The 19287-nt window shown below is 39.5% G+C and overlaps 1 protein-coding gene across 2 annotated transcripts in view; it reads right to left on the reverse strand.

The window, feature by feature from the left end:
• The window catches only part of ATP7A (ATPase copper transporting alpha), a 137280-nt gene extending 118294 nt beyond the window's left edge, over positions 1-18986 (reverse strand). For both annotated transcript variants that reach the window (XM_043895906.1, XM_043895905.1), the window contains exon 1: positions 18815-18986. The gene's annotated coding sequence lies outside the window, so the exon portion shown is untranslated. The remainder of the gene's footprint in view (positions 1-18814) is intronic.
• Positions 18987-19287: the final 301 nt, after the last annotated feature.

Genomic DNA, 19287 nt, shown 5'->3' on the forward strand with positions numbered 1-19287 from the left:
CTCACATATACTGCATCATGAATGAAGCCTAAAGACATTATGCTAAGTGAAATAAGCCAGATACGATAGGACAAATATCGTAAGATGCCATTTATAAGAAGTACCTAGAAGAGGCAAATTCACAAAAACAGAAAGTAGAACAGAGTTTACAGGGGGTGGGAGGAGAGAGAATGAGAAGTTATTGTTTAATGGGTACAGACTTTCCACTCAGGATGATGAAAAAGTTCTGGAAATGGACAGAGACGACTGTTACACAACATTGTGAACATGATTAATGCCACTAAACTGTATACTTAAAATGGTTAAACTCGTAAACATTACATTATGTATATTTTACAGTAACAAAAAAAAAAAAAAGAAAAAAAGCTCTTGCCCAGAAGAAAAATGATTAGGAACTGAATACAAATGAAAGGAAGGAGAAATTTTGAGAAATATCAAGAACTAGATAACATACTTGGTGACTGAATGAATGAAGGGGTAAGGAAAAAGAACAACTCTTTGAGTTTCTGGATAGAGAAGAGCAGCATTATTAGCTTCCTTTTCCACATAGGGACACAAAGGCCCAGAAACAGATATTAATTTGTCAAAAGTCACAGGTTGTTAATAGCAAACTGCAACTTAACACACCAAACTCCTGACTCAAATTCTGTGCTCTTTCCACTAAAATGAGATGAGTGCAATTGTGTGGTAGTTTGAGCATTCTTTGGCATTGCTTTTTAGGGACTGGAATGAAAACTGACCTATTTCAGTCCTGTGGCCACTGCTGAGTTTTCCAAAATTGCTGGCATACTGAGTGCAACACTTTCACAGCATCATCTTTTAGGGTTTGAAATAGCTCAACTGGAATTTCATCACCTCCACTAGCTTTGTTCATAGTGATGCTTCCTAAGGCCCACTTAAAGGATGTGAAGTCACACTCACTGGCTCTAGGTGAGTGACCACACCATCATGATTATCTGGGTCGTAAAGACCTTTTTTGTACAGTTCTTCTGTGTATTCTTGCCACCTCTTCTGAATATCTTCTGCTTCTGTTAGGTCCCTACCATTTCTGTCCTTTGTTGAGCCCATCTTTGCATGAAATGGTCCCTTGATATTTCTAATTTTCTTGAAGAGGTCTCTAGTCTTTCCCTTTCTATTGTTTTCCTCTATTTCTTTGCACTGATCTCTGAGGAAGGCTTTCTTATCTCTCCTTGCTCTTCTTTGGAACTCTCCATTCAAATGGCTATATCTTTCCTTTTCTCCTTTGCTTTTGGCTTCTCTTTTCACAGCTATTTGTAAGGCCTCCTCAGACAGCCATTTTGCTTTTTTGCATTTCTTTTTCTTGGGGATGATCTTGCTCCCTGTCTCCTGTGCAGTGTCATGAACCACAATCCATAGTTCATCAGGCACTCTGTCTATCAGATCTAGTCCCTTAAATCTATTTCTCACTTCCACTGTATAATCATTGGCTAAAAGCTCAACATTCAGAAAACTAAGATCACGGCATCCGGTCCCATCACTTCATGGGAAATAGATGGAGAAACAGTGGAAACAGTGGCAGACTATTTTGGGGGGCTCCAAAATCACTGCAGATGGTGACTGAAGCCATGAAATAAAAAGACGCTTACTCCTTGGAAGAAAAGTTATGACCAACCTAGACACCATGTTAAAAAGCACAGACATTACTTTGCCAACACAGGTCCATCTAGTCAAGGCTATGTTTTTTCCAGTAGTCATGTATGGATGTGAGAGTTGTACTATAAAGAAAGCTAAGCACCGAAGAATTGATGCTTTTGAACTGTGGTGTTGGAGAAGACTCTTCAGAGTCCCTTGGACTGCAAGGAGATCCAGTCAGTCCATCCTAAAGGAAATCAGTTCTGAATGTTCATTGGAAGGACTGATGCTGAAGCTGAAACTCCAATACGTTGGCCACCTGATGCAAGGAACTGGCTCATGAGAAAAGACCCTGATGCTAGGAAAGATTGAAGGCAGGAGGAGAAGGGGACGACAGAGGATGAGATGGTTGGATGGCATCACCAACTCAATGGACATGAGTTTGAGAAAACTCCGGGAGTTGGTGATGGACAGGGAGGCCCGGCGAGCTTCACTCCATGGGGTCACAAAGAGTCAGACACAACTGAGCAACTGAAATGAACTGAACTGAACTCCACTAAAATACAAAACATCAAGAAAGAACATTATCTTATATTTGAATATCACTCTATAACAAAGTGTTTTTATATACATTATTTCACTCAATACTTATGACAACCCTGTAAGTTAGACAGGGAAGGTACTGTTTTACTGAGTACACTTACATAAACTGAGAAAAATGATGCAACTCCTTAAAATCCTCAAAGATCTAATTTCATCTGTTGGACTTCAGGAGACCCTTAAAGTGGGAAGTGGGACTACCACAGCTGTTTCACATAGTAAACACTGAGGGGAAAGGGGGAGTTTGGGTAGGTTTCGGGCCACCACATTGCATAACTCCATGTCACAATTTCTACAGATAACAATATGACTACTGACCATTCGAGTTGTGTAAGACAGTTGTACTGGATGAAATAAAGTAGGAGTCTCCAACCTGCAGATCAGGATCTGCTGGCAGATCTAGAAACCTTGCCTCGTAGAGCTGCACCCTGGTTCCCAATAATGTCTTCTCTCTACTACTCTTCTTTCTGTCACATGTCCCAGCTGACTTCCCCAAAGTGAAGAGGAGAACAGCACAACCAGCAACTAGTCAAGGACTACAATTTTGGTATCTGCCCTGATCTAAAGACTCAGATTAAAAGAAGTTCCTCTGTATAATAAGGTTGGAGATTACCATAATAAAAGACTGGGAAGAAACAAAAAAGATGGCCTTGTGTAATCATTCCTATTTGTCCAGTGGGGAAAAAAAATTCTAGGAAGTGCCAGGATAATGCTGTTAAACCTTAGAACATCATCATACTTACATTAAATCTAAAGGTAATGAGAGAGAAAAGGCAGGTCATAACAGGCATTCATTTGGTAATCCACTCATGCTTTAAGCCAATAAGAGAATACTAACAGAGATTACAAACAAAACAATATTTAAGCTTCTGATCAAGTTGTGTTTAGGTACAACACAAAACTAGGACACAAATGGTCTAGCCAGATGCTTCATGTTGAAGATAATCAAAAACTGACCAGATGCTTCAAATGTAGAAGAGAGGGACTTCCCTGGTGCTTCTGTAGCTAAGATTCTGCACTCCCAATGCAGGGGGCCCGGGTTTAATCTTTGGTCAGGGAACTACATCCCACATGCCGCAAGTAAAGATCCCGCATGCCACAATGAAGATCAAGGGTCCCATGTGCCACAACTAAGACTCAGCGCAGCCAAATAAATAGAAAAATATATAAATATTTTTTAAATTGTTTAAGAAATGTAGAAGAGGACCTAAAACAAGCAATGGAAGACCTCAAATGGCCATGTCAATTATATGCAGCTAAGTTTCTCTTCCTCGTGTTTGGACAAAGATAACACGCTATTCTTACAGAAACATAACTGAAAACAAAGGCTAGGCAAATGCACTCTATTTTGCTTGAAGACATTTCTGAATGCTTTCTTCCAACCATCACAGAACACATTTCTTTCTCTTTCCTTGCCTAGCTTTCTTCCACTTCTCCTGACTTCTCCTTAGACTCCCCACTGGCACTTCATGTACACACTGCTCTCTAGAGTTACCTATTGCTCCTAGGGTTACTGACCCCAGCTGCTCTGTGTAAATACCATTTTACTGCCCATATAATTGTGTCACTACGAAAATTTAATACAAAATGCTAAACTTAGGAAACAAAATGGAGATGGAATCAAATTGAGATAGTATGGCTCCAAAGTCCATGCTCCTGACTCTCTCCAAAATAAGTGTATCCAAAGGAATTTACCACAGTATCAGTATCAGTTCAGTCGCTCAGTCATGTTCAACTTTTTGTGACCCCACAGACTGCAGCACAAGAGACTTCCCTGTCCATCACCAACTCCCAGACTTTGCTCAAACTCATATCCATCGAGTCAGTGATGCCATCCAACCATCTCATCCTCTGTCGTCCCCTTCTCCTCCTGCTTGCAATCTTTCCAAGCATCACAGTCTTTTCAAATGAGTCAGCTCTTCACATCACACGGCCAAAGTATTGGAGTTTCAGCTTCAGCATTAGTCCTTCCAATGAACATTCAGAACTGATTTTCTCTAGGATTGACTGGTTGGATCTCCTTGCAGTCCAAGGGACTCTCAAGAGTCTTCTCCAACACCACAGTTCAAAAGCACCAATTCTTTGGCGCTCAGCTTTCTTTATAGTACAACTCTCACATCCATACATGACTATTGGAAAAACCATAGCTTTGAGAAGCATTAACCCCACCATAGAGTCACCAAGCAGATGACCCACAAACTACAGAACAATTATACCAAATAAATTTTTGCAGTGTTAAGAAAGTCCTAGGACCCACAACAGATTTCCCAACCTGTGGATCTGGGAAAGGACTGAGAACCCCCAGGGAATTTGACTTTGTAGACCAATGGGGTTTGATTACAGAACTTACACAGGACTGGGGAAACAGACCCTTGGAGGGCACAAACAAAACATTGTGTGTGCCAGGATCCAGGAGAAAGGTGCCGTGATCCCACAAGAGACTGACCCAGACCTGACTGTGAGAGTCCAGCAGTCTCCAGCAGAGGCGTGGGTCGGTGATGGCCTGCTGCAGGGTCAGGGGCACTGAATGCAGCAGTGCATGCACAGGACCTTTTGAAGGAGGTTGCCATTATATTCATTACCTCCACCATAGTTTGGTCTCAGGTCAAACAACAGGGCCCATCTACAGAAAATTGGATTAAAGATTTACTGAGCATGGCCCCGCCCATCAGAACAAGACCCAGTTTCCCCTACAGTCAGTCTCTACCAAAGCATTCAAAAGATGACTGAAAAAATGACTGTATTGGAAAAAATCTTGTGTTCCTCTTGTGTTTCTCCTGTATTCTTACACTACTACCACACTCACAACACTTCTGACACCAGGCACGTGGAAATTTTTCGCCACAAAGCAATTCTCTGCAACACCAGCTAGGTGGCCTATAATTTAACTAAATTCTAACACTATCCACATGGAAATGGAGACAGATCCCACAGGTTAAGGCCTCAGTCCTGCAAGACTGTTTCCACCCCACTTCCCATAGACTTAAATAGCTGTTCAGAGAGTTACAAAAGACCACCCACATCTATCACATTCAATACTCCTCCCAGAAATAAAATCTCTACTACAATCAGGCAACTGCTCGAACTGCCATACAGGCAACTGCCCTCACTGCCATATAGTCCATGCTTGCCATTTCTACAACTCTGTTTAGATTGCCCCCTCACCTTCTACATACTTAAATCCTATCACCTCACTCATCTGTAAACTCCACAAAAATGGGATCATATGTGTTACATTCACTATCATATCCTAGCACCCTGTACATGATAGCTATTCAAAATAACTGAGTGAGCAAATGAACCAAAATACCACCTCTTTCATGAAAAACACTGTCATAAACTCATATCCCATAGTAAAAGCCATAAATGATAAACCCACATCAAACATTATCCTCAATGGTGAAAAATTGAAAGCACTTCCCCTAAAGTCAGGAACAAGACAAGGATGTCTACTCTCACCACTACTATTCAACATAGTTCTGGAAGCTTAAGCCACAGCAGTCGGAGAAGAAAAAGAAATAAAAGCAATAAAGACTGGAAATGAAGAAGTAAAACTCTGTTTGCAGATGACATGATCCCCTACATAGAAAACCCTAAAGACTCCACCAGAAGATTATTAGAGCTAATCAATGAATACAGTAAAGTTGCAGGATATAAAATTAACACACAGAAATCCCTTGCATTCCTATACACTAACAATGAGAAAACAGAAATAGAAATTAACGAAACAATTCCATTTACCATTGCAACAAAAAGAATAACATACTTAGGAATAAATCTACCTAAAGAAACAAAAGACCTATATATATAAAACTATAAAACACTGATGAAAGAAATCAAAGAGGACACAAATAGATGGAGAAACATACCATGTTCATGGATTGGAAGACTCAATATAGTGAAACTGAGTATACTACCTAAAGCAATCTAGATTCAATGCAATCCCTATCAAGCTACCAATGGTATTTTTCAGAGAACTAGAACAAATAATTTCACAATTTGTATAGAAATACAAAAAACCTCAAATAGCCAAAGCAATCTTGAAAAAGAAGAATGGAACTGGAGGAATCAACCTGCCTGACTTCAGGCTATACTACAAATCAACAGTCATCAAGCAACTGGCACAAAGACAGAAACATAGATCAATGGAACAAAATAGAAAGCCCAGAGATAAATCCACACACCTATGGACACCTTATCTTTGACAAAGGAGGCAAGGATATACAATGGAGAGAAGACAACCTCTTTAACAAGTGGTGCTGGGAAAACTGGTCAACCACTCCTAAAAGAATGAAACTAGAACACGTTCTAACACCATACACAAAAATAAACCCAAAATGGATTAAAGATCTAAATGTAAGACCAGAAACTATAAAACTCCTAGAGGAAAACATAGGCAAAACACTCTCTGACATCAATCATAGCAGGATCCTCTACAACACACCTCCCAGAATATTGGAAATAAAAGCAAAAATAAACAAATGGGACCTAATAAACTTAAAAGCTTTTGCACTACAAAGGAAACTATAAGCAAGGTGAAAAGACAGCCTTCAGAATTGGAGAAATAATAGCAAACGAAGCAACTGACAAAGAATTAATCTCAAAAATATACAAGTAACTCCTGCAGCTCAATTCCAGAAAAATAAGCAACCCAGTCAAAAAATGGGCCAAAGAACTAAACAGACATTTCTCCAAAGAAGATATACAGATGGCTAACACATGAAAAGATGCTCAACATCACTCATTATCAGAGAAATGCAAATCAAAACCACAATAAGGTACCATCTCATGCTGGTCAGAATGGCTGCTATTAAAAAGTCTACAAATGATAAATGCTAGGGAGGGTGCGGAGAAAAAGGAACCCTCTTACACTGTTGGTGGGAATGCAAACTAGTACAACCACTATGGAGAACAGTGTGGAGATTCCTTAAAAAACTGGAAACAGAGCTGCCATAGGACCCAGCAATTCCACTGCTGGGCATACAAAGTGAGGAAACCAGAACTGAAAGAGACACATGTACCCCAATGTTCATCGCAGCATGGTTTACAATAGCCAGGACGTGGAAGCAACCTAGATGTCCATCGGCAGATGAATAGATAAGAAAGCTGTTGTACATATACACAATGGAATATTACTCAGCCATTAAAAAGAATACTTTTGAAACAGTTCTAATGAGGTAGATGAAACTGGAGCCTATTATACAGAGCGAAGTAAGTCAGAAAGAAAAACACCAATACAGTATATTAACGCATATATATGGAATTTAGAAAGACGGTAACAATGACCCTGCATGCAAGACAGCAAAAGAAACACAGATGTAAAGAACAGACTTTTGGACTCTGTGGGAGAAGGCGAGGGTGGGATGATTTGAGAGAATAGCATTGAAACATGTACATCATCATATGTGAAACAGATTGCCAGTCCAGGTTTGATGCATGAGACAGGGTGTTCAGGGCTGGTGAACTGGGAAGACCCTGAGGGATGGGATGGGGAGGGAGGTGGGAGGGAGGGTCAGGATGGGGAACACATGTACACCCATGGCTGATTCATGTGAATCTATGGCAAGAATCACCACAATACTGTAAAGTAATTAGCCTCCAATTAAACTAAATTAAAAAAAAACCTCATATCCACTTTCTTATTGAATTCTGAATATCATCAGAATCAGCATCACAGTTTTAGTACCTAATTTCTATGCAATTGTTTGGTATTAGACTTATTTCTTAACTACACATTCAGTGTATATTTTATGCTTCTATGCATATCTCACAGGGTCTATATAAACACTAGACATACAACAATCACAAGTAACATTTATTCATTGGAGTGCTGATGTTTTTTATAAAAATTCAATTTATATACAACTTTGTAAGAAAGCAGGTATTCTGCAGAGTAGGTTAGACATGCATAAAGCCTTTTCTGTTGCCTACATTTTATATTTCTGAAATCATTCAGCAGAAGTAAGGCTCACCATTTGGCAGAGAAATAATCTAGAAAATCTGATGTCCCAAAATCTGCAGCTCATTAATTGCACAAAGCAGATTGCTTTGAGTTTTCTTGGTGGAGAGGTACAGAAAGAGAATGAGCATATCAGGGTGATTTGACTTGCTAGCTGTCATGAGTTTTGAAATGTTATGCTTAGCATACTATAGGTAGACTATACTATAGTATAGTAGGTTACTGTGCCCTCCCAATCTGAGTTTCCCATTTTCTGTGGCATAATTTAGAAATTAAATATCTCATTCAGATACTGACTAGTATGCTATTCCTCTAGTGCACTAAATTTATAGTACAGTAAAACTATCATTTAGGCCTTCCCAGGTGGCTCAGTGGTAAAGAATCTGCTTGCCAACTGAGGAGACACAGAGACACAGTTTCGATTCCTGGATCAGAAAGATCCCCTGGAGAAGGAAATGGCAACCCACTCCAGGATTTTTTTTTAATTAATTTATTTTTTAATTGAAGGATAATTGCTTTACAGAATTTTTGTTGTTTTCTGTCAAACCTCAACATGAATCAGCCATAGGTATACATAAATTCCCTCCCTTTTGAACCTCCCTCCCATCTCCCTCCCCAGCTCACCCCTCTAGGTTGATACACAGCCCTTGTCTGAGTTTCCTGAGGAATTTATTTGCAGGAGAGCAATGGAGAAACAGACATAGAGAATAGACTTATGGACATGGAGAGAGGGGAGGAGAGGGTGAGATGTATGGAGAGAGTAACATGGAAACTTACGCTCCAGTACTCTTGCCCAGAAAATCCCATGGACAGAGGAACCTGGTGGGCTACAGTCCATAAAGAGTTGCAAAGAGTCAAAGGGTTGCAAAGAGTCAAACACTACTTGGCAACTAAGCATCACACACTGAACTATAACTTACAATCTTATGTAAATGAAACAATATAATTTACAATTTTACAGTAAACCTATAACATACAATTTAGGGGTTGCTAAAAACATCTTAAAAGACAATATATATATAAAGACAATTCCTGGTTCCAAATAGGAAAAGGAGTACGTCAAGGCTGTATATTTTCACCCTGCGTATTTAACTTATATGCAGAGTACATCATGAGAAACGCTGGGCTGGATGAAGCACCATCTGGAATCAAGACTGCTGGGACAAATATCAATAAACTCAGATATGCAGGTGACACCACCTTTATGGCAAAGTGTAGAAGAACTAAAGAGCCTCTTGATGAAGGTGAAAGAGGAGAGTGAAAAAGTTGGCTTAAAGCTCAACATTCAGAAAACAAAGATCATGGCATCTGGTCCCATCACTTCATGGCAAATAGATGGAGAAACAGTGGAAACAGTGGCAGACTTTATTTTGGGGGGCTCCAAAATCACTGCAGATGGTGACTACAGCCATGAAATTAAAAGACTCTTGCTCTTTGGAAGAAAAGTTATGACCAACCTACACAGCATATTAAAAAGCACAGACATTACTTTGCCAACAAAGGTCCATCTAGTCAAAGCTATAGTTTTTCCAGTAGTCATGTATGGATGTGGGAGTTGGACTATAAAGAAAGCTAAGCACTAAAGAATTGATGCTTTTGAACTGTGGTGTTGGAGAAGACTCTTGAGAGTCCCTTGGACTGCAAGGAAATCCAACCAGTCTATCCTAAAGAAAATCAGTCCTGAATATTCATTGGAAGGATTGATGCTGAAGCTGAAACTCCAATGTTTGGCCACCTGATGTGAAGAACTGGTTCACTGGAAAAGACCCTGCTGCTTGGGAAGACTGAAGGCAAGAGGAGAAGGGGACGACAGAGGATGAGATGGTTGGATGGCATCACCAACTAAATGGACATGAGTTTGAGTAAACTGCAGGAGTTGGTGATGGACATGGAGGCCTGGCGTGCTGCAGTCCACAGGGTCGCAAAGAGTCAGACACAACTGAGCGACTGAACTGAACTGAAAGACAATAACAATAACTAAACTTCATTGTGTATTTACTACCTGCCAGGCACTGCTTAGGGTGTTACATATATTAATTCATTGACAATCCTACCATTATTGTTGCTGCTTTAGAAATTTGAAGAAACTGAGGCACAAAAGGTAAGAGACCAGTCCAAGGTCATATAAGCAGTAAACAGAGGAGCTGAAGTTCCAACCAAGGCAGTCTGGTCCTGAAGTCCCACTCTTAACTCGATATTATACTGTCTACCTCAAAAAGCAGATTACAGTACAATGGTTAAAAGTTTAAAAGCCTTGAAATTATCAACAGAATAATATCCAATAATCCATAAAAATGCAACTAGCAATGTCTCAATTTATGCTTGCTTATTAACTTTTATTATATGTTCTCTTAGTACAGTTTACATTCTAAGCATGTGGTAAATATCAAAGTCTTGCCAAGTTCAAAGATGTGCTGACTGTAAAGATAAAAAAACACATAAACCATTTCTTTTCCTGGGAGACTCTGAGAATACAAATCAAATAAGACTAACACCATTTTAAGTATTAGGTTATTGAGGATATCTTTAAAAAATGTATAATTAGCCAAAAACAAAACTATGAGTCTTTACTTTTGGAATTTCATTTGAAAGTACTAAGGAAATTTTGAGTTAACAATTTTTAATCATCAAATCAGTTTGCGCATTCATACTTTCAAATAAGATAAATAAGTGTTTCCGTTTTTAGGATAAACAAGGAACTTAATTACAATAGACCTAATTTTGCTCAAATGTTATGTATTCTTTTTAAAATTTCCCTGGTGATCCAGTGGTTAAGAATCTGCCTTCCAATGCAGGCAACTTAGGCTTCATCCCCGGTGAGGAACTGAGATCCTACATGCCACACGACAACTAAGTACCCGTGTCACAACTAGTGAACCCATGCCTGCAACAAGAAGCCCTTGTGCTGCAACTAGAGAGAAACCCTCAGGCACTCCAACTTGAGAAAGTCCGCATGTCGCAACGAAGAGCACATGTGACACAATGAAGACCCAGTGCAGTAAAAAATAAAAATAATAATAATAATAAATTAAAAAACAGGGGTAGGAAGGAGATTCAAGAGGAAGGGGACATATGTATACCTATGGTTGATTCATGTAGATGTATGGCAGAAACAGAAACAACATTGTAAAGCAATTATCCTCCAATTAAAAATAAATTAAAGAAAAAAGAATGCTAGGATCATAAAAACTTTTTTAAATAAATAAATAAATAAGTATTTATTTATTTGGCTGCACCGGGTCTCTGTTGTGGCATGCACAAGGGATCTTTTAGTTATAGCATGCAAACAGTTGCAGCTTGTGGGACCTAGTTCCCTAAACAGGGATTGAACCTGGGACCCCTGCACTGGGAGTGCAGAGTCGTAGCCACTGGACCACCAGAGAAGTCCCATCAAATATCTATGTATTCTAAAAACTATAGTTCCTTTATGTTTGAAAAGAACATAGTTTCTGAAGCCAGACTGACTGGCTTTAAAGCTCATTTTAGCCACTTGCTAGGTCTAGGAATAAAATTTGGCCCTAAGAAAGAACGTGTCAACTTTTACCAAATTGCAAACAATAGACAAAGTAAAAGATAAATTTTTTTCCATAACAGACAGAGGAACAGTTCGGGCTCCTTCACTTTGTTGTTATTGTTGTTCATTCTGAGCTTGTCCAACTCTTTGCAATCCCATGGACTGCAGCATGCCAGGCTTCCCTGTCCTTCACTATCTCCTGGACTTTGCTCAAATTCATGCCCTTGAGTCGGTAATGCCATCTAATCATCTCATCCTCTGCCACCCCCTTCCCCCTTTGCCTTCAATCTTTCCTAGCATCAGGGTCTTTTCCAATGAGTCGGCTCTTCACATCAGGTAGCCAAAGTAATGGAGCTTCAACTTCAGTCCTTCCAATGAATATTCAGAGTTGATTTCCTTTAGGATTGACCAGTTTGATCTTGCAGTCCACAGGATTCTCAAGAGTATTCTCCAGCACTACAATGTGAAAGATCAAATCTTTGGCACTCAGCCTTCTTTATGGTCCAACTTTCACATCCTTACATGACCACTGGAAAAACCACAGCTTTGACTATAGGGACGTTTGTCGGCAAAGTGACATCTCTGTTTTTTAATACACTGTCTAGGTTTGTTGTAGCTTTCCTTCCAAGGAGCAAGTCTTTTCATTTCATGGCTGCAGTCACTGTCTGACGTGAAACTGGAGCCCAAAAAAATAAAATCTGTCACTGCTTCCACTTATCCCCCTTAACGTGCCATGAAGTCATAGGACCAGGTGCCACGATCTAAGGTTTTTTAACATTGAGTCTTAAACAAGCTTTTTCACTCTCCTCTTTTACCCTCATCAAGAGACTCCTTAGTTCCTCTTCACTTTCTGCCATTAGAGTGGTATCATCTGCATATCTGAGCTTGTTGATATTTTTCCTGGCAATACTGATTCCAGCTTGTGATTCATCCAGTCTGGCATTTTGCATAATGTACTCTGCATGTAAGTTAAATAAGCAGGGTGACAATATACAGCCTTGTCATACTCCTTTCCCAATTCTGAACCAGTCAGTTGTTCCATGTCTGGTTCTACTGGCTGCTTCTCAACTCGCACACAGGTTTCTCAGGAGACAGGTAAGGGGGTCTGTTATTTCCTTCTCTTTAAGAATTCTCCACAGTTTGTTGTGACCCACACAGTCAAAGGCTTTAGCATTGTCAGTGAAGCAGAACTAGATGTTTTTCTGGAATTCTCTTACTTTCCCTATGATCCAACAAATGTTGGCAATTTGATCTCTGGTTCCTCTGCCTTTTCTGAATCCAGCTTGTACCCCTGGAAGTTCTCGGTTCACCTACTGTTGAAGCCTAGCTTGAACAATTTTGAGCATAATGATTGCTAGCATATGAAATTGGCGCAACTGTATGATAGTTGGAACATTCTTTGGCATTGCCCTTCTTTGGGATTAGAATGAAAAGTGACCTTTTTCAGTCCTGTGGCCACTGCTGAGTTTCCCAAATTTGTTGACATACTGAGTGCAGCACTTTAACAGCATCATCTTTTAGGATTTTTAAATAGCTCAGCTAAAATTCTACCACCTCTGCTAGCTTTGTTTGTAGTAATTTTTCCTATGGTCCACCTGAATTCACACTCCAGCATGTCTGGCTCTAAGCAAGTGACCAAACCATCGTGGTTAACCTGGTCAATAAGATCTTTTCTGTATAGTTCTTCTGAGTATTCTTGCCACCTCTTTTTAATCTCTTATGCTTCTGTTAGGTCCTTAACTGTTTCTGATCTTTATCATGCCCATCCTTGCATGAAATGTCCCCTTTATATCTCTAGTTTTCTTAAGGAGATCTTTAAGTAAGTATTAGTCACTCAGTCGTGCCTGACTCTTTGCGATCCCATGGACTGCAGCCCACCAGGCTCCACTGTCCATGAGATTTTCCAGGCAAGGATACTGGAGTGGGTTGCCATTTCCTTCTCCAGGGGATCTTCCCAACCCAGGGTTTGAACCCAGGTCTCCTGCACTGCAGGCAGATTCTTTACTGACTGAGTTACAAGGGAAGCCCAAGGAGATCTTTAGTCTTTCCCATTCTATTATTTTCCTCTATTTCTTTGCAGTGTTCATTTAAGAAGGGCTTCTTATCTCTCCCTGCTTTTCTCTGGAACTCTGCATTTAACTGGGTATATCTTTCCCTTTCTCCATTGCTTTTTGCTTCTCTTCTTTCCTCAGCTATTTGTAAAGCCTCCTCAAGACAACCATTTTGCCTTCTTGCATTTCTTTCTCTTGGGGGTGGTTTTGAACACTGATTCTGTATAGTGTTATGAACCTCCGTCCATAGTTCTTCAGGAATTTTGTCTACCAGATCAAATCCCTTGAATCTATTTGTCACCTCTACTGTATAAGCATAAGGGATTTGATTTAGGTCATACCCAAATGGTTAAGTGGTTTTCCCAACTTTCTTCAATTTAAGCCTGAACTCTGCAATAAGAAGCTCATGATCTGACCCACAGTCAGCTCCATGTCTTGTTTTTGCTGACTGTATAGAGTTTCTCCATCTTCAGCTACAAAAAATATAATCAATCTGATTTCAGTATTGACCATTTGGTGATGTCTGTGTGTAGAATCGTCTCTTGTGTTTCTGGAAAAGAGTGTTTGCTATGACCAGTGTGTTCTCTTGACAAAACTCTGCTAGCCTTTGCCTTGCTTCACTTTGTACTCCAAGGCCAAACTTGCCTGTTATTCCAGGTACCTCTTGACTTCCTACTTCTATATTCCAGTCCCCTATGATGAAAAGGACATCTTTTTTTGGGTGTTAGTTATAGAATGTCTTGTAGGTTTTCATAGAACCAGTCAACTTCAGCTTCTTTGGCATTAGAGGTTGGGACATAGACTTGGATTACTGTGATATTGGTTTGCCTTGGAAATAAACCGAGATCATTTTGTCGTTTTGGAGATTGCATTTAAGTACTGCATTTCAGACTGTTCTGCTGACTATGAGGGCTACTGAATTTCTTCTAAGGGTTTCTTGCCTATAGTAGTAGATATAATGGTCATCTGAATTAAATTCACCCATCCTCATCCATTTTAGTTCACAGATTCCTAAGATGTCAATGTTCACTCTTGGCATCTCCTGCTTGAAGATGTCCAATTTACCTTGATTCATGGACCTAATCTTCCAGGTTTCTATGCAATATTGTTTATTCTTTATAGCATCAGACTTTACTTTCACCAGCAGACACATCCACAACTGAGTGTGATTTCCGTTTTGGCCCAGCCACTTCATTCTTTCTGGAGCTATTAGTAATTGCCCTCTGCTCTTCCTGTAGGATACTGGACACCTTCCAACCTCGGGAGCTTAGCTTCTGGTGTCATCATATCTTTTTGCCTTTTCATACTGTTGATGGGGTTCTCACAGCAAGAATACTGGAGTGGGTTGCCATTTCCTTCTCTAGTAGACCCCATTTTATCAGAACTCTTCACTACGACCCATCTATCATAGGTGGCCCTGCAGGGCATGACTCAGCTTCAGTGAGTTACACAAGCCCCTTCACCACCACAAGGTGGTGATCCATGAAGGGATCATCTATGCACAACAGAAAGAAAAAGTAAAGATTCAAAATCCCATGACTTATCATTTGCCCTAAAGTTAAGAAACAGGAATTCACAGGTTAGTTTTATGATAAACAAAGTGGACAAACTCTAAGGCAGTCTTTTTTTTCTTACTGAGATATAGTTGATTTACAGTATTATGTAGGTTTCAGGTATTACAATATAGTGATTCACAATTTTTAAAGGTTATATTCCTTTATAGTTTTTATGAAATATTGGCTATATTTCCTGAGTTGTACAATATATCCTTTATAGCTTCTTTATTTCATACGCAATTGTTTGTACTCTTAATGCCATACCCGTATCTTGCCCCTCCCTTCTCCCCTCTTCTCACTGGTAACCACTAGTTTGTTCTCTATTATCTATGAGTCTGTTTCTTTTTTGTTATATTCACTAGTTTGCTGTATTCTTCAGTTTACACATATAAGTGATACCATACAGTATTTGTCTTTCTCTGTCTGACTTATTTTACTTAGCATAATACCCTCCAAGTCCATCTATGTTGTTGCAAATGGCAGGATTTCATCCTTTTTTATGGCTGGGTAATATTCCACAGTGTGTGTGTGTGTGTGTGTGTGTGTGTGTGTGGTTGCTTTATCCATTCTGTTGATGGACGCTTAGGCTGCTTCAATATCTCAGCAATTGCAAACAATGCTACTATAAACATTGGGGTACACATATCTTTTCAAATCAGTCATTTTTGTTTTTTCAGATACATACCCAGAAGTAGAACTGCCAGGTCATATAGTAGTTCTATTTTTAGTTTTTTGAGAAGCTTCTATACTGTTCTCACAGCAGCTATACAAATTTGTATTCTCACCAACAGTGTATGAGGGTTTCCTTTTCTTCACATCCTCATTAGGCAGTCTTAATCATACTGTGACACTCAAGGTCAAATATTAATTTATTCCTTTATCTATCATCATACAATGAATTTAAGGCTTTAAAACAATCTGAAGGTTACAAAGGATTTTATGACTAAAATAAATCCTATTATTACCTAATTAGAAACAGATGAGCAAGATAAAATACCTTGCTTTAGATGGACAATAATGACATATGACATTGCTAATATTTAAAAAAAGGTACTTACAGTTATGATAAGTAATTATTACCAAGATACTATGGCTATAAATCTGGACTAAAAATTTATATTAAGAACTAACAGTAAAATGTTATAGTAAAATAAGAGAAAGCATTTATTGGTCAAAATGAAATTAGCTGTATACAAACAACTGAATATTAATATTACTGTTTTAATGATATTAATATACTTACCAATAATCAACACAATATACTTTCTATTTTAATACTATTATATTAATGATTAGTAGTTCAATTAGAATTCTTAGATCAAATAATTTTATCATTACCAAAAAAGTCAGACACCTTTTTTCCCTACCATTTTAAGTGAAAGGATCAACAAAGGAAATTACATGTTGAACTCTTTAACAACTAAGCTCTCTTAAGCTTTGGTTAGCTCAATATCAACTCTTAGTATCCTAATGACCCTAAAGATCAGCTACAAATTTATCCTAACTACACCTGACAGTTTTGTTTAGCAGGCTCTCCACTGTGAAATTCTTCCTTTCCATTCTTCTACCTTTGTTGATAGTGTTTTAGGTCTTAACAGAAGCCCTCTTAATGCCCTTTTCCCCTGAGTGGCAGGTAGCATGCTTCAAGTAAACATTCAGGAGTTGGGAAACAATTTTCTCCACATTTCCAAGAAATATACAGTGTTCTGCAAACTCAGGTGGGATCACAGGAAGGAAGAAATTCCAGTATTATTCCCTCCCTATCTGCTTTGGTTGTGACATAAAATCCACAAGCAGATCAGGAGCAATTACAATATCAAACAAAACACTTTAACTGTTTAGAAACAAATTAACTAAGGTAAATAATTTCCATAAGATGTGGAATAACCCATTTATTCCAATTAGTATATTGTTAAAATGCTCTCCTGATTACAGGTCTGGAAAAATCTCCTGATTATAGGTCTGGAAAACTGAATGTCTACACTAGAGAACTATAAAGCAAAAATAGGTTAAAAAATTTAATCCTTCAGCCATAGCTGTATAATTCTAAATATAGATGGGCAACATGGGACAAAGCACAGCTAATTGGCTTACCTTATATTCATTTCCTTCAAAGATAGAAGTATCTGTGGAAACTGATGTAATCTACCAATATCAATACATTTGAGCCCACAAAGATGATGAAATCAATTTTCTAATAGTGCTAGAACATATTTGTGAAACCAGAAACACCTAACCCTTTCACTTTAATGCAACACATTCGAAAAGTATTGTGACACTATTTCTGCCATACTGTCTCAGCAATTAAGTAAACAGATGATATGAAAGCCACCTGAAGACTGAGATCTATAAATGAAACACATAGTTGCTGGGATAGCAGACTGAACTGAAATAGGCTAACTGTCACCTGATTCTCCCACCCTGCACCCTCATTGTGATTTACATCCTAAGAAAGATTTCTGTTTAAAAGCAAAACTGTAAAACCTTTAAAAGGTGAACTTCCCTTAAATAAAGATGAGTAGAAGGACTTTTGAGACAAAACCCCCAAATATTTTTCTCATTTATGCCAACGCCTGTATCATGACAGACAAATCTCTCCTCACAATTTACTTTCCCAACTGGCAAGAAAAAATTATTTTCACTCACTGGGATGTCAAAAGTCTAGATGAAAGTTTGCCATGCATTTTTAAATATGTAGATAAAAGCAGTTAGCATGAGGAATTTATAAGAAAGAATATGTTGCCTTAGATCTCTCACAGAAGTAAAGCTTGTGGTATGTTGGGGTTATTTTTGCTTGCTCTTTTTGAACTCAAACTCAATGTAAACTCTCTTAAGGCCAGGTACTTTGTCCTGTTTCTTGTGTATACCCCTACCACACCCCACACCTCAATATTACCTAATTCAGTGTTCTGCACATATTCTCAATACAAAGTCATACTACTGTAGATGAAGAGGCTGTAATTAAAACAAATATCAGATGCTGAAAAAAAAAAAAAAGGCTTGCGAAACGATAGAAGAGTTGCTAGTGCTTAGGATAAACCTCAACATACACGACAAAAAGTGTCAAAGACAAAGATGCCACGGAGTACAACAAGGATGGAGAGTAGCTTTACTGGGGAGGGGACAGAATGAACAAAATGAAATGGAAACAAAAGTATTCTCGCAGTTTAGTGCATACTCCCAGAACGAGACAAGAAGAAAGATATATAATTTCTTTACATTATTTCATTAACGGTGATCAGTCCATGTGAATTCCAACACAGGGCACAGACCTTGTACCATCGATTAATTAGATAAACATGAGCTATGGACGACCAGGACACTTCCTCAGGAGGGGACAAGAAAGCGACAGGGGGTCAGGACCTAATCTCCCCTCCTCTATCCTCTGCTAAGGGACATAAAACAAGAATGTAGTAAATACCTGGCTTGTGAGGCAGAGAGAGTTTGGAAACACCCTCATATTAAAATAATACTGTCCCACTCAGTAGTACAGACAGTACCGAATACCCCTCTAATAACAGGGGACTGATATAGGACTTACCTGTTTTTTCTGTCCTCCGGAGCTACGCAGCCGGTGGCGGCAACAAATCCACACGCGTGGACTCCGATCTCACACTCCGGGAGAAGTCACAGAAGCCCCGGCGGCGACGGCGACGGCGACGGCGACGGCGACGGCGCCGGCGACCACCGCGACTGCCGCGGCAGCACCAACTCCTCCCTCTGCTGCTTCTCTTGCTCCACCCCACGCCGCCAGGCCGCCGCTTTGACCCAACCCTCCCTCCCCTCGACTTCCGGCTGATGCCCCGACCGGAAGCAGCCAGCGAGGCGGAGGGACGCGTCACGTGAAAGGAGAAAAGCGCAGCGGAGAGTCAAGCGTCTCCCGCCCCCTACTGCTCTCGGGCTGACGCACAGCCTCGGTTGGAAGTTTTCCTTTTTGGTGCTGCGAGGCCTCTTCCCATTTCGCCAAGGACAAAACAACGCCCTCCCGCCACCAAAATCCGTAGTTTCCTAACC

The sequence above is a fragment of the Cervus elaphus genome, chromosome X (genome assembly GCF_910594005.1).
Source record: "Cervus elaphus chromosome X, mCerEla1.1, whole genome shotgun sequence".
In the NCBI taxonomy this organism is placed as follows: domain Eukaryota; kingdom Metazoa; phylum Chordata; class Mammalia; order Artiodactyla; family Cervidae; genus Cervus; species Cervus elaphus.